The 22,500-nt window shown below is 40.0% G+C and overlaps 1 long non-coding RNA gene across 1 annotated transcript in view; it reads left to right on the top strand.

Moving 5' to 3' along the window:
• LOC310731478 overlaps nt 1–22,500 on the top strand; it is a 71,235-nt gene that overhangs the window by 47,153 nt on the left and 1,582 nt on the right. The window contains exon 3 of the long non-coding RNA XR_014535208.1: nt 1,546–1,767. This is a non-coding gene — a long non-coding RNA (uncharacterized lncRNA). The remainder of the gene's footprint in view (nt 1–1,545; nt 1,768–22,500) is intronic.

The raw sequence follows: 22,500 nt of genomic DNA on the forward strand, positions 1-22,500 counted from the left end.
GGTCATTCAGCACTTATTTATAAGCGCGCACACACACACACACACACACACACACACACACACACACACACACACACACACACACACACACACACACACACACACACACAGCCTGGCTTCATTTGTGAAGTTAACACGGCCTGGTGTCTGCTATGTGCTGACCTCTAAAGTGTTGAAATTGTTGGTAATAATCCGCAGACGTGCCCCCGTGCTGGAGCTTCTGGATGGTGCTGTAATGAGAGTGTTCGAGTAAAAACATTGTCAGAATCGGTGGAAGGATCTGCTCTCTTCACGCCCGCTGCCTTTTATTTTTCTTAATTAAAAGTACAGGATTGATTTCCTGCCTGCTTTCCAGTCAGCACTGAGACAGTGTGTGTGTGTGTGTGTGTGTGTGTGTGTGTGTGTGTGTGTGTGTGTGTGTGTGATGAATGGAACGAGGAAATGTTGTAATGAGGCAGCTTGGGGAATCTACTGCTTTCTGCTTCAGCTGTTAGAGATGATGGATAATGAGAAACGAGGCTTAGATGCCGAAGATGCAGGGTGTCACTGTCGAGTGTGTGTGTGTGTGTGTGTGTGTGTGTGTGTGTGTGTGTGTGTGTGTGTGTGTGTGTGTGTGTAAGGTCATATTTCATGACCTCCTGTAGGTCAAACACTTCACATAATAAATAAGAATGAGTCAGAGAGACACTGAAGTGCAGGTTTTGCATTCTGCAGTCAGGTTTCTGAGTTACTGACCACCACTTTAAAAGAGCTTTGTGGTTCTATGGCCTGAAGGTTCTGTGGTTGAAGTTTCTGTGTGCCTTAGTGACCTGGAGGATTTGGATTTGGTTAAAATCTTCAATAAGGTCACTGAGGGCAAAACCATTTATAGATCCAAGGGTGTGTTCAGTTATGTAACTGGTGCCAGATCAGGAGTGGGTTTGCTAGATTTTGCTCTGTGGGTGTGTCTTTGAGTTCACATATGACAGCATGGGTGTGGCTTTGAGTTCCCACAATGCACTGTGTGTCTTTAAATCCACATATGGCATTTTGGAGTACATGAGGTGATATCAAAAGTTTTGAGAAGCGCTCTGTTTACAAGAAATCAACTTATTTATCTACATTTCCACACTATCAGCTTTAAAATAATCCCCTTGCACACCAATACAGTGCTCCCAGTGTTCTTCTGGGACATGTCCTGGAAGTCTTCTTCTCAAATCGTGTCGAGCATCTTCTGCAATTCGCACCGGATCCCCACAACGGTGTCAAAATGGTGACCTTTGAGGTGCATCTTTATCTTTGGGAAGAGGTCGAACTCCGCATTCGGAAAGTAGGGTGGGTAAGGAATTAAGATCATGTTTCCGAGCTTGGTGATCAGAATAGCAGACGCTGTAACGCACGTGGTCAGAATAGCACAACAGGACGATATCTTCTAGCACAATGACTTGATGGTCGGTGCTCCCTGTGACTGTGCGTGCAGCCTTGTGCTGCTCTCTGTTGACAGTATCCTTAAAATGAAATGACATTAATGTATATATTACATTGTAACGATTATGATTCTAACAGGAAGTACGACTCGAACCCTGGCTGCTCTCGCAGATCAGTGACCTGAGCCACTGCATTATAGATAACGCGACTCCGACACCATCTGTTCCCACTGAGTGTGCTCCGGAGAACACAGAACCCACTGAGCCCACGGCGCCTCCTGCAGACCCACTGAACTCTTCACCTGCTCACCAATACTGCTGCATCGTCAAAATTTACTGCGCCATCAACTGCTGTCTTTGGGTGAGTATTTTCCTAAAAACAACAGCAATAATTATTAAACCTTTTCAGTTTACATCATAAAACACACAACACAAAAAATCAGATTGGTAAACATGTACTTTACATTTTTTCAAGTCTTCTGACACACGGTTTTTGACCACATGACTAGAAAGTCAAGTATTTTTCCAATAGAGACTGAATGAGGAATTAAATAGGGGCAGGTGGTAGAGTGAAGGCCGTGCTCACACTTATGGTCTTTCTGAATTTTCACGAGAATCAGCAGGAAAATGGCGATATTCCAGATTCTATAGTAAATAATGGCGACTTTCCAACATTCACAGAAATCAGTCAAAAGAACCACCAGGCCATGAGCTGTGTGAAAGCGAAACAGCTGCAGTCACGCTATACATCAAAGCAAACAGCTTGCTGAGGGGAATTGCATTATGGGAACGACAATACCCCTGATACAACTTGTAGAATTGCATTATGGGTAACAAAATAAGTTAAAGCAGAAAATTACAGCAGCAGGGGCATGTGGCATAACACTCAGCTCAGCGGGAGAGTTACTATCTGAGTATTATGTATTCAATCAAAAGTATTAGGACACCTGACTGTTCCAGCCTTATGTATTTCTTCCCCAATCCGTTGGAGGCGTACCGGACTTGTATTGGACGTCTTTAGATGCGGTAGTGTGAAATATTCCCTTCACTTGAACTAAGAGCCTCAAACCTGTTCTAGAATGATAATGCTCTTGTGTACAAAATGCTCCATGAACCCTAGTGGAACATCTTTCCAGAAGAGTGGAGCTTATTATATAGGCACATAGCGAACTTATGCGCAGGTGCCCACATCCTTTTCTTCATATAGTGTATTAAAACACTCGATTGACAGTGTTACAACTACCACTTACATTTTTTATTTTTGCCCTATTTTTTGACACATCATATTTTTACCCATTTCCCATGAGAAAGTCCTCCATCCTGAAGATGTTACCGCTTTACCTCTGACTGTTACAAAGCTCTGACACTGGAGCTGTTAGTAAGAAACTGATTTTAAAATCAGATCATTTACATAAACCTGCACTACTGTCAGAGCTGCTGTTATAGGCTAATAAATACCATGTGACCAATCACAATTTAGAATTCAATGCTGTTAGCTATGTTTGTGCAAAACCTACCCTCTGTGTTTCCTCTCCAGACCAGCAGAGGGTGCTCTCTGTTTGTTTTGATAGTTTCCTGACTCTGGAAATTACTTGATCACAAACTTTGATGTGAAGCCTTAACTTTTACCTGGAAATTGTCTGAGTTTTGAACCATATTCTGTGTATGATGAAGCCTCTTCCTGTCTCCCTCTGCCCTTTCTGCTTCTGCCCATGGATTCATTATGGTTTACATAATTGAGGACATGAATATGGCTGCTATGGAGAAGCATCAGTGTTATCAAAGCTCATGCTGCATGGAGTTTAATTTAAGCTCGACAGATTAATCTTCATAAAGCTGATTAGGACACCGGACACTTTCACAAATTCCTAATGTGTTAACTGGCTGTGAATCAATTATCTGTTTTGCAAATGAAATTTTAAACCATTCAGCACAAGCAATACGAATATGCACCATCACAAATCCAATAAGAGTCTAACATTAAAACGCTGCATCACAATAATCTGCCTCGTGTAAACGCTGTGTAGTCGAACTACGTGATGTTCACGGGCAAAACCACTGGAGATGAAACAACAGCGTGAACAAGGACACCAGAAGGACATTCCATTCCATTCCATAATGAATCCCTGTGCGCTATTGTAATCTGCTCCACTCTTCAGGGAAGATGTTCCTTTAGATTTGTGGAGGTTCAAGCGTGTGAGTAAAGTCAGGTAGTGATGTAGGTGAGGTGAGGAGGTTCCTGGGGTACAGTCAGCGTTCACATTCATCCAAAATGGGTTCAGTAGGGTTGAGATCAGAGCTCTTTTTGGCCAAATACTAAATGTTAGGAAGTGCGGAGATCTGGGACGGAGCCAAACATAATGAGTTCAGAAGATAAAGTTTAGAGCTTCATTTTTCACCTCTTGTTTCTTTTCTGTAATTACACACAATATAAGAGGAGGGAAAAATAGTGCAGGAACATCTTGGCGCTTTAATACAGAAAGCATCGTGTTAGTTTAAAAAGTACGTGGGAAAGTGGATGATGCTCTACTGTTATGGATTTTATGTCAAAGAGCAAATAAGGAGCAGCGTCTGAGTGTACTGCCAGATCAATACCCTTTCAGACGTTGATCTTAAGGTCGAGAACTCTGAAGATCACGCACTGTACACGTGGACTTGACCTGATTCTCAATACACCAGTCACAGTTTTCAGCCTGTTTCCCGGAGTATTGATACTTCCACTCTGATTCTTAGCATCTGTTCGATGTGCTCTGAATCATAGTCTGACTGGTATTTAGTTATAATGATCTGATTATTATTACTTGTTTTTGGAATCCTTACAGGTTTTCACGTCCACCGTTACTGTTCATCTGAGCTCATTATTCTGATAACCTGAGTTTTCAGGTTGCTGAGAGTCTCATTTCTCAGAGTATTGTTCTATTATTACTCATACTTTGGTGTCAGCACATGAAGAGTATCATCTCTCCTTATCTGGGTTTGCTTCTCTGACTCATTGCTCACTGGGACTCTGAGGATCTGCTCTGACTCTCATTTCTTGAAGCTGGATAAGTAGACCTTTGTTACTCTCGGGCTCATTACTCTGATTCATCGTCTGCCCCGGGTTTTATTGCTCCATCTTGGTTTGGGCTGAATAATGAGGGTCTGAGTCTTAGTGTCAATCCTTAGTGTCTAAGTATGTTGTCTGATTCATTTCTAGGTGATCATAACTCCGAGTTTACTTTGAGATGTATTGTTATTTTACTCGCTCTTGCTGTGGGTCTCAGCACTTAGAGCTTTAGTCTTGGTATCTATATGCTTCTATATGCGTTACTCCAAGGTAATTTATTTCCCTCAACAAAAGTAATAAAGTCTCAATGCAAACCACAACTTACTCTGTTATACATTTTATCTATATTTGTGTGTTTTTGCACAACTACTGTAAGATATAAATTCTACTTGTGCACCTCCACTTTTCTATATTTTAATAAAAACACTGTATACTAATATACATCATATATGTAAATATTAAGGGTGTAACAGTACACAAAATACACGGTTCGGTTGGTACTTCGGTAAACCGAGTCGCAGTCCGGTTCAATTTCGCTGGATTTTGGATCAGAAGGTCACAAGTTAAAATCCCATCACCAAGTTGGCACTGCTGGGCCCCTGAGCAAGGCCCCCAACCCTCCGCTTCACAGTTGTTAGTCGCCCTGAAAACTGCTTTTAATGTGTGTCATTACTAAGTTGATCTACAGGCATCTGTTCTCTGAGTTTTAGTTTAGATTACCTTCGATTCCACACATTCTTCTTACATTCAATACTCTCCATAAGAGCTCGTTACTGTAACTCGTGACTTTCTCATTTCTAGCCTGTGTATTGCTATTTATACTCGTGGCCTGTACAGAACAATCCCTGAGCGAAATAATCCGCGGTTTTATCGCATCACTTCACACGGTGCGTGACTCACAGGAAATTAAAAGAAGAGCTATGGTGGAAGACGTGAGGTTGTAACGTGGCTCGTAGAGGAAATAAAACAGCTCATTATCATATTAATGCAGCATTAACAGCCGAGCTGTGATCTTCAGAACCGAGACTGAAGAACTCCTGATCCTTTTAATGTAAAGGCAAAATCTTTCTTAAAAAAACTCAATAAAAAGTTATTAAAGAAACAAAAGGGAATTAAAAAACAAGCATTACGTACACATTTAAAATAAACTAAATAAAATAAAGTTTCTCGCGCACTGCAGAAGAAGCTTCAGGTTCTCACCATGGAGAAACTTCCAAAAAATGTTCCATGGTGAACCCTTGGTAGAATTGGAGCATTTGGCATAGAGGGACTTGCAGTTATCTCATTTTTTACAAATAAGCAGATAAGAAGTAAGGGCCTGGCTCAGGGGCCCAGCGTGGAGGTGGGGGTTGGTGGGGTTAGTTTTATGGTGCAGAAATCCAACATCAAAAATCCAACCACTAAACCACTGTCCTGTCCCTACAGAGATCTACATGAAAACGTTAATCTGCTGTTCTGGAGGTTTTATTAATTTAGAAATAGGAAACAAATCCAATGAATATACTGAATAATTTCGATCTTGTTAATGAAATTATGATGATGATGTTTAAGTGTGGTTCCTCTCAAGGTTTCCTCCTCATGTCATCTCAGGGAATTTCTCCTCACCACCATCAACCTGAGCATAAGATTAGTATGTGCTTTTTGAACATCTCATTCCACATTTAGTCCTGTTATAATGAGCTCCACTCTTCTGGGAAGATGTTCCACTAGATTTTGTGGAGATTCATTCAGCTACAAGTGTGTAGTAAAGGCAGGTAGTGATGTAGGTGAGAAGGTGAGTAGGTTCCTGGGGTGCAGTCAGCATTCATTTTCATCCCAACGGTGTTCAAGGATGAAAATGATCTCATCTCTTTTTATTCATATCGTGTTTGCGTTTGTTTGATGATTACGGTGCAGACTTTCTGTATTAATTCTACATCAGGAAACCTTTTGCTTGTACGTGATTGAAGAGAATTATTGGCACCATTCTGAAGTGCAGCTCTCCCTGTGGTTTGCTGAGAGCAGGCTCCACACAGCGTGACCTTCAGTGGCTCAGTGCCTGCAGGAGATCTCTCTCTCTCTCTCTCTCTCTCTCTCTCTCTCTCTCTCTCTCTCTCTCTCTCTCTCTCTCTCTCTCTCTCTCTCTCTCTCTCTCTCTCTCTCTCTCTCTCTCTCAAATCCGTTGTTTACTCGCCTCGAAAACAGACGCTCCATGCCACTCGAGGGCTTATTTCTTTCTTTTCCTTTCCTTTTTTCTTTTTCACTCTCACATCATTATTTCTCCTTGGCAAGTTTAATTACGCCTTCCTAAATGAGCCTAGCGTGAAAAAGGCCTACTTTCCTCCAATTAATTTCACATAAATTAGAAGAGTCCCCCAATGATGCACTTTGTGCTCCTTTATTGGCCTTAGCGATTGTGTTTATTGTAGTGAGCGAGCGAGTGGGTGGGCGGAGGGGCGGAACGGTGATAGCGTAATGCGGGTCAGAATAAAACAGAGCCGTGCAGAACGCTTTTGATTAGAGCAGAGTAATGGCTGGAACGCTTTAAATTTTCTACATAGGGGAAGAAAAAAAAAGGGAGAAACTAAAAGATAATGCTTTAAAGGAAATAAGTTTGATGAAGCTGTAAAGGCCGAGAGCAGGAAGTGGATCGTGAGTGCAGCGACTAAAACAAACATACAAACAAAGAAGCAGTTGATTTTAGATGTTCAGAAAAAAAGATTTTACAGGAGGAATCTGTATTTCCTGTTGAAACACTTTCCTGCACTATTACTTTTTAGTTGTGGAACGATGTGAAAATGCTGACGTACGGTTTTTAAATGCACAGCAGTCAATAGGGGAAAGTTTGACCTAAAACCTGGACGATTGAGAAATTAGAACTTATAACTGAGCATTTTTAATGCAAAAAAAAAAAAAAAAAATCTACAGACAACTAGTTTGTTTGATCTGTGACTGTTTTTTTTCTTTTATAGAAATGGTGATGATGTTCTGGGAAGATGTTTTACCAGATGTTGGAGTGTGTTTGTGGAGATTTGTGAAGATTCATTTATCCCCAAGGTTGTTAGTAAAAAGGCAGGTAGTGATGTAGGTGAGAAAGTGAGGAGGTTCCTGGGGTGCAGTCAGTGCATTCATCCAAAAGCTGTTCAATATGTTTGGAGCTCTATAGCAGGAGATCTTCCACTCCGACCCATGCAAAGCAGATCTTTTCTGAGCTGGTTTTGTGCACTGAGGCATCGCCATGCTGGAACGGATGCAAGTGTTTGTGTACGTATCTGCTCATATTTATATCTTGAAATTAATATCTGTTCATTGGTGTTTTTTTGCTTGATAAAGGAAACATCTGTAGATGCTATTATTGTGTTTGCTTTGATCTTGTGAGGCTTTTTCGACATTCAATCGGAACATCTCTAATTCAGTAATTCATCTGTTAAATGTTAAGAGATTTTATATCTCAATAAATGTATTGTTGTATCATATCTAATATTCACACATGCACCACTTCAGCAGGTACTGAAATGAGCAGTAACTAAACAAAACACAGCGAAAACATCGGCTTTGTAGCAGCAGAACTCAGTAAATTTTAGTAATGAGTCTCATAGCATTTAAAATGTCTCAGATTCTTTCATAAGGTGCTTTTTAATGAGACCGATGGTTTAACAGGGTTTACAGTGTATCTCCTCAGTGCCTGTGTGAGGAGCTTTATTCAACTTTATTTCTATTGCACCTTTTATTCTTTCAACTTTTATTATCACCAGGACAATTCTAAATTTGTACATCTCTTTAGTACAGAGCCCTAATGAGTACACTTATACTACACTCAGTCTGAAAGCTGGATTAAGATTCGCTGAAAGTTCAAGTGTGAGTTCAGAGTGTTGAACACACTGCTAGTTCACAGTTTCCAGTCAGCTGAATCAGCGTTCTTAATGGATGTGTTGTTTACAAACACCTGGAACACCTGGAAGATGCAGTTTTTGATCTGTCCAGAGTGAGACAGTATATATATATATATATATATATATCCACTTTTTTCCTATGTTTTGAACCCCGTGGCTTAAACAACGTAGCGGCTTATTTATGAATTTTTCCTGGGTTTTTCCCAGTTTCTTCAAGCCAAAAAACTGAACTCCATAACATTAGACCACTGAAATTTCCGAACGGAAATGAAAAAACGCACCTCACCTGTGTTCTGAGCTGCACGGCATCGGGAGAAAAAACTTTTTTTTTTTTTAAACGCACGATGATGCCAAAAGATAATAGTTCATAATTCATAGTTGTGAAAGGAAGGAGAATCACAGTGAACAATGACTTTCTTGGTCGGCTACTTTTTAGATACAAGCCGTTGTAACGCGTTACAACAGAAATCATATAATCATGTTTCCAAAACTCGTGCTTTTTTATTTTTCTTGGCAACAGCGTTATGGTTTAGTCAAAGAAACTTAGAAATGAGCATCAGGAAATAATAAGGACATATTCCTCGGTCTTGCACACATGCAGTAATAGCGGAAAAATGCGGCGGCATGCTATTCCCAAAATACCGCTCTGCTCTTAAAGGAGCCACAACATATTTCACCCGTTACACCGTGTAACAGACACTGTCTTTCATTAAAGCCTGTGTAAAGTTCATTAGTTTCAATGTAGACACCTGCAGCTTATAGACTTATTTATGTTCAAATTAAAAATCTTTGTCAAATTCAGTGGGTGCAGCTTATATATGGATGCGTTTTATAGTCCGGAAATTACGGTGTGTATATATATATATATATATATATATATATATATATATATATATATATATATATATATATATATATATCAAATGCACAAGGTATATAATTTGTGTATAAATATATCTAAGAAAATTTAATCTGAATGATTTCTGGTAAAATATCAAGTTAAACTTGTTAATATAACATATTAAAGTTATATGTGTAGTAATCTTACCTCAATCACACAAGTCATAATAAATATTATTCCAACAACATATGATTGAACTGAAAGGTTATTGAACATACAAATGTTTTTTACAAACAAAATTTTTTTTGTTTGCCTTATTTTGGATTTTTGTGCTGTAAAGCAGGCTAAGCTCGGAGAACTGTGTATCCTGGGTGTATATATCTCCACCATCTCTGGCCTATTTTCCTCTCTTTCACACTCTTAATTTCTCTAAACTGGCCCTGGAGGCATGACAGGAGATTTGAATTATTTATAAGAAGCGTGTCAGACAATTTATTAGAAATTGTTAATTTAAACTTTTCAAATCGGACGACTCCTTCCATTAACCTTTCCCGCAATCCATAGCGAATTATAATTACTCGAGGAGGAGGAGGAGGACGTAGTGATTGGCAGCAGCCGGAGTGCAATAAAGTATTTTCAAGTAACATACGTTTCACTCAAAAATGATTCATAAAATATGTAGTTTACAGATGGGGAAAGATTCTGGTCTAATTGCTCTGATTAAGTTTCCAATTACAGTAAAAAGGTTCAGCGATAAAACAGGGCAGGTCAACGATAAACAGGCAAAAGATGAGTGACAGTTTCACCTACCCAAGCATAAAATCCTACTACTCGACATTCATTCATTCATTTATTTTCTCCCGCTTATCCGTAATTCGGGTCGCGGGGTTAGCAGTCTAACCCCGCCTTCGACTGCTGCCCAATCCTCACAGCACCGTCCCTTACGGTCCCTCCTGCAGGTGGTGAGCCCACGGGAAACTACTCAACATTTACATCTGTAATTTAGTGTAGGACTGCAGGTTAGTAGACACTGGAAGTACAGTATTATAGCAGACAGGTGTAAGGAACATTATTGTATTGTATCAGTATAAACGTAGAGTACAGTATAGTAAAGTACACAGTGCAGATGTGCAGTAGAGTACAGTGTACAGTATAGTAAAGTACACAGTGCAGATGTGCAGTAGAGTACAGTGTACAGTATAGTAAAGTACACAGTGCAGATGTGCAGTAGAGTACAGTGTACAGTATAGTAAATTACATAGTGCAGATGTGCAGTAGAGTACAGTGTATAGTATAGTAAAGTACACAGTGCAGATGTGCAGTATAGCAGTATAGTACAGTGAAATCTAGTATAGTGTATTGTGTGCAGTAGAGCACACTATAGTTTAATGTGCTATCATACAGATGTTGTATATTGTTGTATACTACAGCAAAAGTGCAGCACAGTGTAATATTTCAAGGAGTGTCTGTTTATGTTGGAGTTTCTATCCAACCAGATTTCAGCCTTCGCATCACGTGTTGCCGGTGTCAAAGGTATCTGCTTTAAAGCCTTCAGAATCAGCACTGTGGGCACTTTTCTCAAATACATGAGAATCAAGCTTTTGCTTTAATCAATCAAATTTCAAGAAAAGCTGGAGATTGTAAAGAAAAGGTTGCCAAAACAGTTGTTAAGCTTTATTTCATGTGCAGCATTTTTTCATTTATACGTTTGTGCTTTCTTTCCTGTAGAATTTGCAAAAGAACCCACACAATTTGCCTACATTTCAAATCCCCTGGAAACATGTAAAGCACAGAAAAAATGCAGAAAAATCTCGAAGGATGATTTGATGAGGTGAATATCGATGCTTCTGCTAGAGATGATGTATGCAGGTGACGCAGTTGTGGCTACAGTGAAAGGAGACGTGATGAATTGTGTTAATTGGGTTTTTTGCTTTAGTGATGATATTTATTTTCACTGTATGAGATTCCTGTTAGCGATGCAGCTCTGTTCTACTACACTTCTCTCTAATTTTAATGGTTTCTATAGATGTGGCATTATAATGATCTATTAAGAGGTGGATTGGTTCAGGTAGAACATCACTGAAGGTCTAGGGGTGAAATACATGGCCTGGTACTGTCTGATAATATGGTATAGTATATACTATGGTGTATAGTAGTATAGTAGCATAATGATATTTACACAGGACAGTTCAGTAGGAGTATAATAAAGTATAGTAGTATTGCAAAAGTATAGTAAAGTGCTATAGTTTCAGCAGAAGTGTGGAATAATAGTACAGTAAAGTGTTGAACTGTAACAGGACAGTTTAGTATCTCTCATCCCATACCTTCTGTAGTGCAGGAGCAGTATGCGACAGATTTCTTCTGAAACTCACTAAAAGAGCTACTGTAGAATCACACACACACACACACACACACACACACACACACACACACACACACACACACACACACACACACACACACACACACACACACACACCAAATACACACTGAGGTACATACGCTGTGTGAGTCACGAACTCACTGTGGGTTTGATGGATCTGCTAAAATGTGAAATATGAAGATAAAAATATGTGTCCCTGGGTATATTTGTGTGTGTGTGTGTGTGTGTGTGTGTGTGTGTGTTGTGTAGGTGTGTGTTCTGTAGGTGTGTGTTTGTGTGTGTTGTGTCTGTTCTCCTGACTCTGCTTCTCTATCTTTTTCTCATTGTGACTTTCCTCTCAGAGTCTCTCACACACACACACACACACACACACACACACACACACACACACACACACACACAGATGCAGTTGCAGGCTTAAAAGTTAAATAGCAGTGTTCCAGCATGAGTGCAAAGAAAAACTTCTACTTACACAAACCCTGGAATAGAATGTGACTGAAGCGAAGGTTCTTCCTCCTGCACTGAGAGTAAATACAGTAAAAAATCTTGTTATATACAAACCAAATAAATCTGATTAAAGATAAACAGAAACCTGAAACTGTACAAATCCTTAACATTTAAAAAGCTGTAAATAAGTGGGCCTGGATGGTTTATAGGTGGGCCTAGATGTAGTATAGGCGGGACTGAATGGGGTATAAGTAGACCTGGATGGGGTATAGGTGGGCCTGGATGTGTATAGGTGGGCCTGGATGGGGTATAGGTGAGTCTGAATGGGGTATAGGTGGGTCTAAATGGGGTCTAGGGCCTCAACTCGTTTGTGGGTGAACCTGGACTATTTATAGTGAGAGTTAGACTGGTTATAAGTATAGCCTAATTAGTTAAGTTATAAGTTGAGCTGGACTGGATACGGTTGGGCTTTGACTGATTTTGGGTAGGCCTAAACTAATTGTGGGTGGGCCTGGACTGGTTATGACTATACCTTCAAGACTGGTAATACTAGAAAATAGACTGTTTATGTATTGGCAAATCTGGACTGGTTAAAGGTGGTCCTGGACTGTTTGTGGGTTGACTTAGAAGGGTTATAGGTGGACCTGTAATGGTTATAGGTGGGCTTGGTTTGACTGGTTATTGGCAAACCCAACCTGGTTATAGGTGGGCCGAATCTGTTCTGTAAGTTGACATGGAATTGTTAAAGAAGGAAAAATGGAATTGTTATCGGTGGGTTTAGAGGGTAAGGCCTGAACTGGATATAGGTGGGTTTGGATTGGTTTTTGGGTGGGCCTGAACTGGTTATGGGTGATCTTGGATTGGTTATGACTGGGTTAGGATTTGTTGTGAGTTGGTTTTGATTGGTTATAGGTGGACCTTGGCTGTGGGTGGGCCTACTACAGCAGCAATAAAGTGGAACAAGATGGAGACATTAAGGTGGTTGTAAAAAAATCTAACAGTTCAAACTGATGGAGATGAAAGAGGTGCAATTACTGCATGATGGAGGGATAAAACTAGTGTTTTATTTCACACTGAATGATACTTAAATGAAAGAGAGCAAAAGAATGATGGGGAGGAGAGAGAGAGAGAGAGAGAGAGAGAGAGAGAGAGAGAGAGAGAGAGAGAGAGAGAGAGAGAGAGAGAGAGAGAGAGGCTCACACTGGCTCCTCTGGGAGAGAAAGATAAATTAAAGTGATAGAGGGGGATAGATGGAGAGGGACATTGGATAGAGGAGAAAGAGAGACAGCGTGATGAATTGATCGATAGAAAGAAAGATAAGGTGAGAAACAGTGAATAAGATGGATAGATTAGAGAAATAGATGGAGAGAAAGAGTGATGAGTGAATAGAAAGGTAAGAGAGAGACAGAGTCAGGTATGGAGAACCAAGGATGGAGTGCAAGATGGATGGAGAGAGGAATAGGTGAAGTGACCACATGAAAAAAAGGTACGGGAAGAGAGAGAGAGAGAGAGAGAGGGAGAGAGAGAGAGAGAGAGAGAGAGAGAGAGAGAGAGAGAAGGAAAAGTAATGTGTGATTTACAGTGTTAGTGTGGATTAATGAATTATTATTTACATATTATTTTTGACATTATAGCAGCTATAAACATACATTCCATCTGCAGCCTCTCTATTTTCAGTCTCCTGCAGTTCATATGATTTAAAATATTGCATCTATGTTTTTATGAAGTTTTTTTAATCCGTTTATGAGGAGTGTCTTTTGTACAGGTCTCTGTGAATGAGCTGTTGCTATAGCAACCCTGCCCAGCCAGTCCGTCTCCGGGTTTGATCAGCAGTGTTGTGTAGTAAACAGGGGGCGCTTGTGTTGGACATGGACAGATTGGGACATGGAATGTGAGGTGGTGAACAGGACAGGAGGGTAAATACAGCACAGCTGCTTGTTGCTGGATTCTGACCCTGAAATTAGCCCCACTAAAGGGTTTTCTTAGCACACACACACACACACACACACACACACACACACACACACACACACACACACACACACACACACACACACACACACACACACACACCATTCTCAGCATGCACATCATCCACACGTACACGTGTTCATTTCTTTATATTATTCTGTACACTTGTATAATCACAGCAGACGCAGATTGTGTACTTCACTATTCAGAGTTGCACTTAAGTGATGCGCCTCATCAGAAATCTACAATGATCTCCATGAAGTGAAAAGGTCCTTCAGCACAATGAAGCCAGCAGCCTAAGTGTCCTCCTGCAGACGAGTTGCTCTACACACTGCTCTCTATTTATTCCAGAAGTCGTTTTTCTGAATGTCTCGCCGTCTCTGCATGAATTTTTCATCCTGTGTTGTGCCACTTCGTATCGGCTCATTTAGATTCCGGAGCAGATGAGCCGCCGACCTTTCAGACCGTGATTAAGTTAACCTTATTTTTACAACCGCACTGTGGGCCTGTCATATTTTAATTAGGTCCCACGGGCACACATGGAGAAATGGTCCAGCCTGGGGAAAGACCGAACTGCGGGCAGGTAAGAACGTGTGAAAGACTTTGTGTTGATTTAATTGTGCGGCATTCGACGATTTAGTAACACACACACACACACACACACACACACACACACACACACACACACACACACACACACACATAGATGACAACTTCAATTCAAAAACATTTGCTGATCTTACAACTTCATAACTTCATACCAATTATTGATATTTATCTCAATACTGTTATTTATGTAGTATAATTATATTGGGTATTATATTTGATCACCTGGTCATAAGTACGGTATTTTTTTTTTTGTGCATCACATTCCACATTTAGTCCCAATTTGGTCTTATAATTCCCTTCACTCTTCTGGGAAATTGTGTTCCACTCGATTTTGGAGTGCGCTTCTGGATATTTGTGTTCATCAGCCACAAGTGTGTTATGAATGGCAGGTACTGATGTAGGTGAGGTGAGGAGACCTGGGGTGCAGTCAGTGTTCACATTCAGCCTAAAGGTGTTCAGTAGGGATGAGATCAGAGCTCCATAGCAGGAACTCAAGATCTTCCTCTCCAAAGCATGTAAACCAGATCTTCAAGGAGCTCCCTTTGTGCACAGGGGCATCGCCAGGCAGGAGCAGGTTTTGGGTTTCCAAGTTTGTGAATGCAAAATGTTATTATACGCATCTAAAGACGTCCTTTACAATTGAGTGTCTCCAGATTTGTGGTAACAGATTGGAAAAGAACCACATATAGCAGAAAAGGTCAGGTGTCCCAATACTTTTGGCAATATAGTGTGTGTATACAGTATATATTTGTTTAAGTGTATATACACTATATGGACACAAGTTTGTGGATACCTGAGCATAAGATTGCTGTGTACGTCCCATGTGCTGTTATAATAAGCTCCACTCTTCTGGGAAGATGTTCACTAGATGTTGGAATGTGCTTGTGGAGATTTATTCAGCTACAAGTGTGTTAAAGTCATTAACTGATGCAGGTGAAGTGAGGAGGCCTGGGGTGCATTCAGCGATCATAGCAGGAAATAGTTTCTTTATATATAAAATAATTTTCAATAAAATTAATCCATCAATCGACCAATAGATAGACAGATAAAATAACGTAAACTATTTAATTGTTCTCTCCTCATGCATTACACTCTACCCTCTGTAAACTTCTTCACTCTGAGACGTCTTACTGACCACAAAAGACTCATCGTCCTCGTGTGTATCTGCGACAGTAAACCAGCAGGACGACACCACTGACGAGTCGCACTGTTCACGTCCTGACACTTGTGACAACGGGCACTTGTGCTGTGACAAACTGTCAGAGTTTGATTTTAGAGCTGCTTCATGATTCCTCTCTATCTCTCTCTCTCTCTCTCTCTCTCTCTCTCTCTCTCTCTCTCTCTCTCTCTCTCTCTCTCTCTCTCTCTCTCTCTCTCTCCTCTCTCTCCCTCTCTTTCAACACCTCCACCATCACGCCATCAGATCATGTTCAGGTTACAGGTCTGATACATATGAGTGTTATTGTCACTAAAAATGTAGAAAAACACACCACAGGGGAAGAAGGGAGAAGTAGAAGGTTAAATGTGTTTAAGTGCAGGATGAGCAACTTCATTTACAAACAAATGGTCACGGTTAAGGGGCGGAGTCAACACTGAGGCTCCTCCCACACAACGATAGATATGTGTAAAATATAAATCTGTGTATACATGAGAATCAGCTTGCTGATACCAGCTAGAAGTTCTTTGTGGGCTCTGACAAATTTTTGTCTGCCTGTCTGTCTGTCTGGTTGCTTTTTTCCCCCCATATTTCTGTGTAAGACCCAGAGGAACTTCAGCAGTAGTTCCACTTCATTGTCAATCCACCATCGCTCTTTTCTCTCTCATTTCTCTTTTCAAATATTTGGATGAGGATTTTTTTTTTTTGCCTTTTTATTTTTGCTTATTGTATCAGCAAGAACTTTCCCTTTGAAAAAAAAGAAAGGGGTTAGAAGAAGAAGGAATTCTCTCCCTCCCCAAGAGAATGCGTGGAGCTTCTCTCTGCCAGTGTCATTTGTGGCCTCGATACCACGTCTGTAGCAGTTCTTTCTCATGTCAACTGAATGACTCTGTCTCTAAAATAGCGTGTACTGTTTCCTGCCTTTGTGTGAGATCTCTCTCTCTCTCTCTCTCTCTCTCTCTCTCTCTCTCTCTCTCTCTCTCTCTCTCCCTCTCTCCCTCTCTCTCTCTCTCTCTCTCTCTCTCCCTCTCTCTCTCTCTCTCACACACACACACACACACACACACACACACACACACACACACACACACACACTGCTGATCTGGATTGTTTTGAGCAGAGCTAACATCTGATCTACAAATACCAAGCGTGTATTATGCTGCAGTGTGAAGGCAGTGATGTTTATCTCCGCTCTTTGTGTCTGAATATCTGAATATAATGAGAAACTGAATAAAGGAATTAATTTTTACTACGAAGGAAAACACTATAATTATTCAGAGAAGGACCTTCAGAACGAGCTCCAAAACCCACAGATGTTTCCACTTCCAGGAGCTGTCCATCCAAACCTCATTAGCCAATGAGAGTAAAGCATGCTTAAGCCCCACCCCCCATGACGGGTTTGTGCTGGAACAGCAAACTTAGACTGAGGAGGAACTTTCTTAGTTATTTTGGTGCTCACTTTTGACAAACTGAGCTTTAAACTTCTCCAAAATTCTCCATTGATCATTAATATTTTCATCTATTTTTTTAAATGTCGTTCTTTAGGGAACAGAAACAAGATTGAAAAGATGAAGACCCAGACATTTTTTTGAACACATCTGGTCGTGGTGCTCTTGGTGATTCGGCTGTATTTGATGATCTGCCATGTGTAATTAAAAGTCTGTCATGCCTGCTGAGATACAGAGCGAGCTGCACGGTGTCTGATGGCAGGAAAGATGGAGTGTCAGCAGCGTAATTGTGGCAGGAGAACTGATGTAAAGATCTCACATTGCTATGAATAACAGGGAAAAGAACCAGACCGAATGCGGAGGCTTGAGGGATCCTGTTGGAAAAACGGATCAGGTTGTGATGATGCACAAGATCTCAGAAATTTCTTCTGCTTCCTGTTGCAGAACAGCACTTTAGATCAGGCTTCTGTGTTGTTGTTTTCATCCTGTTTCACAGCTGTTGCTTGGTTTTATTCATTAGTTTGTGTATTTATACCCAACACCAGCAGTTACCTGCTCACTGCCGGACAGCCGAATGAATGCCAGCGTTGATCCAAACTCTCCATCTATAGCAGGAGATCTTCCACTCCAACCCATGGAATGCAGATCTTCATGGCTTGTCATGCTGGAACAGGTTTTGGGTCTCCTAGTTTAAGTAAAGGGGAGACAATTTTAATGCACCAGCATCCAAACATGTCCGATACAATTGTGTGCCTCCAACTTTGTGGCAACCAGATGGAGATAAAGCAACATACCTTGCTCCTATAAATCTACTGGATTTTGGTGTGTGCTTTTGGACATTTGTGTTCATCAGCCACAAGGGTATTAGTAAAGTCAGGTAGTGATGTAGGTGAAGTGAGGAGACCTCATTGAAAAGATCTTCAGTAGGGTTAAGATCAGCACACTATAGCAGGCCACTCAAGATCTTCCTCTCTAAACCATGTAACATATTTTCATGGCGCTGGCTTTGTGCCGGATCCCAAGTTCAAGTACACAAAACATTTTATTCCACTGTGTCCAAACATGTCCTACACAATTGTGTACCTCCAATTTTATGGCAACGGTTTGAGGAAGAACCACCTATTAGTGGAAAAGTCGGTGTCCCAATACTTTTGGGTATGTAGTGCATAAAGAAGCCTTTAATTAAAATCTTTTTAATGTTGACAGCATTTATGCTCATTTGCTTTGATATCTGGTCTGCATTTATGAAACAAGAGAACGTTTACAGTTTGGTCTAAAACTCCCCCCAGAAAGTTTAAATATGCGTAGAAAAAGATTTCAGTGTTTCCTCCAAGCAGAGCACATCTGCACAAAATCCATAACTCCAGTTAAAAGCGGTGATGTGAAACCCTGCAATAAAATAAACAACACCATCACTTCATCAGCCACTCAAATATTTATAGTTCTGGACTAATGGTTGGACGTGATTTTCATTCTAACGTAGGTTTGTGTGAGGAATCTGGCATCGTTGAACTTTCACAAATTTCACCTGAATCCATGAGCATCTTGGTGAAGATTTTCCTGCACAGTTTATATTCACATTCTTTGCTGTATCATGTTTTTCCTTTTACAGTTTTGTCCGATATCATTTAATATTAATGGTGTTTTCACCTGAGGCTCTTTCTGCACTTCACCCAGGATGTGTAGACGTTCTGCTCTTTATATACACTTTATCAAAACAACACGTCCTGGAGTTTTTCCTGGTCACTGTCGCCACTGGCTCAGTCAGGCAGAGGTGGAAAGAGTAATAAAATAAAGTGAAAGAACTGTTACTTTAATGAAATTGTACTTAAGTTAAAGGTAAAAAGTCGCTCAATTATAATTTACTCAGAGTAAAATTGACCAAGTGTTATTATTTATTTATTTATTTATTTATTTATTACGGTGGGGGGATTCAAGTGTAGTTCAAAAAGGACAAGGAGATATATATCTCAGACGAGTTGTTTTTAAGTGAAGGAACATCTTTGCAAATTAAAGTGCGAAAACATAGTAAATAAAATAAAATGAAGAAAAATGATATGATAATGAGGGAAATGCAGATTCAGAGTTCAGACAGTGAGCAGACGCACTGAACAACTTTCAGTTCGACGGCACTTCGCTTTCAGTCTCCATCTGACTTTCCTGTGAGTTTAGTGTGTTTGTTCTCCGCCAATCGATCAGCGCAGTAGTTTCCGGGTCTCGATTTGTGCATTTTTTAATATTTATTTATTTTTTACTCAGTAATGAACCTTATTTAAATACTTCAAACAAAACATACTTAAGTATGTACCCAAAAAAAAGTACACAAAAAAGCTACTCAATTACAGTAACGCCAGTAAACGTAATTCGTTACTTTCCACTGCTGCTTATAAAACGAAGCTAAAATGTCATAAATGGGACGATGTTCATTGTTAAAATTGATCTACGAGTCACACTGAATAGACGTGAATCATGTTTCTGAACAAAAAAACCTTTTGATCTATAAATTTGCTGGTGCTGCATTAGCATTAGCATTATTATCCCTGCTAACTTATTCTGCAGTATCACACGCCCCATGAGTCTTCCTGATTCTCTAGTATTCCCCCTCTTTCTCTGTCTCTAAATGTCACTTTGCCTGTTCCTGCTGTAAATCAGGCCTCGGAGCTCCCCTGCTGCTCGGCTTTATGCAGGACGCTAAACTTTATATCCCCAACATAAATACTTCACACTCAAAACTGCATAAAATGTTAGCGTGGCTGAACGAAGGGGAGGCGCTCTCTCTGGACCTGTGATGAATATTTACACGTGAACATTTATCCTGGATACATAAATCTAATCCATCTCAGACCAGCGCTGCTGATTGGTCAGAAGGTTTTCGTTTCCTGTTATATAGCAGCAGCTCACAGTGAGAATGCACTGGTTCTGATACGTTATTGTTTCTACGGCAACGGCCTATTTGACTGTATCGAGGACGTTTCGTGTGATAATAAGCAGATTTAATAAAATGTCTCCATTAGTTGATAAGGTAAGGTGGACAATTAATTGTAAACATATATATATATTTAAAGTGTATATTAAAGGTGAAATCACTGCTGAACATTGACGTGTAAAACGTGAGACGTGTCTGTCCTCTGCATAATGGACACTCGTGTGAATTTATATTAGATTAGTGGGGCACAAAGAAACATCAATAAATCAAAAAACATTAAAATATTTGACTTTATTTGTAACGTTGTGAAGTGAATATTAGGTCACATATAAGGAAACGTGAACTCGGTGTCTCTGTGCAGGTTCGATGAGGAAACGTTGTTTAAGCTTTAAATATCCTACCTGAACACATCATCATCATACATTTATGGACTTCCTGTTCCAGAATGCACTGCTTCTCTTTGTGTTTTGAGGCCTTTATGAAATATAGATGAGCTTCAGTTCTCTCAGGCACTCAGGTGTCTGCGTTTCTGCCCGAGTTTCCGCTTTCTTACCTTTATACTGGGTTTAGATGCAGTTTGTAAGGTTTATACACAGTGTTTCTGTACTGAGTCTGCATGCAGTGTTAGTGTGCAGTGTTAGTGTGCCGTGTTAGTGTGCAGTGTTAGTGTGCAGCGTTAGTACGCAGCGTTAGTGCGCAGCGTTATTACGCAGTGTTATTACGCAGTGTTAGTGTGCAGTGTTAGTACGCAGTGTTAGTACACAGTGTTAGTGTGCAGTGTTAGTACGCAGTGTTAATACGCAGTGTTAGTGTGCAGTGTTAGTACGCAGTGTTAGTATGCAGTGTTAATACGCAGTGTTAGTGTGCAGTGTTAGTACGCAGTGTTAATACACAGTGTTAGTACGCAGTGTTAGTACGCAGTGTTAGTGTGCAGTGTTAGTACGCAGTGTTAATACGCAGTGTTAATACGCAGTGTTAGTGTGCAGTGTTAGTACGCAGTGTTAGTATGCAGTGTTAATACGCAGTGTTAGTGTGCAGTGTTAGTACGCAGTGTTAATACACAGTGTTAGTATGCAGTGTTAGTGTGTAGTGTTCATACACAGTGTTAGTACACAGTAATTGAACACAGTGTTTGCATGCAGTGTCTTAATGCAGTTTTTGCATGCACTGTTAGTGTGCAGTGTTACGCAGTGATTGTTTGCATGCAGTATTTGTACACAGTGATTGCATGCAGTGTTTGTACACAGTGATCACATGCAGTGTTTGTACACAGTGATTGCATGCAGTGTTTGTACACAGTGATTGCATGGTGTTTGAACACATTAAATGCACATAAAGAAATATTTGTAAAGATAACAAAACTATCCTAAGAGCACTTTAACACTCAGTAATGCTAATGAGAGTAATGAGATTAATGAGAGTAATATGAATAATCTGAATAATGAGATTAATGAGAGTAATATGAATATAATGAATAATGAGATGAATGAGATGAAGGTTTATAATAATATAGTAAACTGCTGCATGTCCTCTGTGTAATAAACTGAATAAAAACACAGTGTCCTCATCACAAAGAAAAGTCTCAGAATTCTGCTCTGTAGTGATTTTATTTTTTCCTTTTTCGGCTGCATGCTGCTGTAGAATAATGAACCGCGTGTTTGGTCTTTCCAAGGGGAATTGGTTGATTGGGATTAGTGTTGGGATTGGTTAAGGCTCTGAGATGCAGACGAGATGAGATTCCATTACAATTGAAGTGAAAACAATAGAAAGAGATGCATCTATTTCTGCACACTTGTCTTCTTACTGCACTCTTTCCTCAAAGGAAAAACAAACAAATACAGTGTAAAAAAAAAAAATTGAAATAAATCAGCGGTGAGACTCCGCCTCCACGTCTCAGTGCCGCCGCCCCAGTAACGTCTCCTCTTATCTCCCAGATATTTCATCAGTTTTACTTATTTGTCTTGTTACATATAACGAGTGAAACCCAGAAACAGTGTCATGTTTATCCTGAATTCCTGCTTATTTCTAAATCTAAAACTGAGTTCCCATTTCTTTAGAGTACTGCCAAGTTCTGGATCGTGATTGGTCCAGAGATATTACTTTTCAATAACAGCAGCTCTGACAGTAGTGAAATTTTATATGAATGCACTCTTTATTATTGTTTCCATAGAAACAGCTCAGTAAAGGAGTCTCCAGTGTCAACGCTTTGTTTTATTTATGTATTTTTTGGTCTTTTTGTCTTATTAACTTTAAAAGTGAGACTATTGAAGGAATGATTAATTCTGCTCATCCTTTTTGTGAAGATGGACACCTAAAAAATGGGTTCCTCAGGACAGTTAAAAGTTTTGTAGCTTCCTAAAAAACATTTCGGATGAAGAAACACATACAGAAATAG

Source organism: Silurus aristotelis, assembly GCF_946808225.1.
Source record: "Silurus aristotelis genome assembly, chromosome: 9".
NCBI classification, from domain to species: Eukaryota; Metazoa; Chordata; class Actinopteri; order Siluriformes; family Siluridae; genus Silurus; species Silurus aristotelis.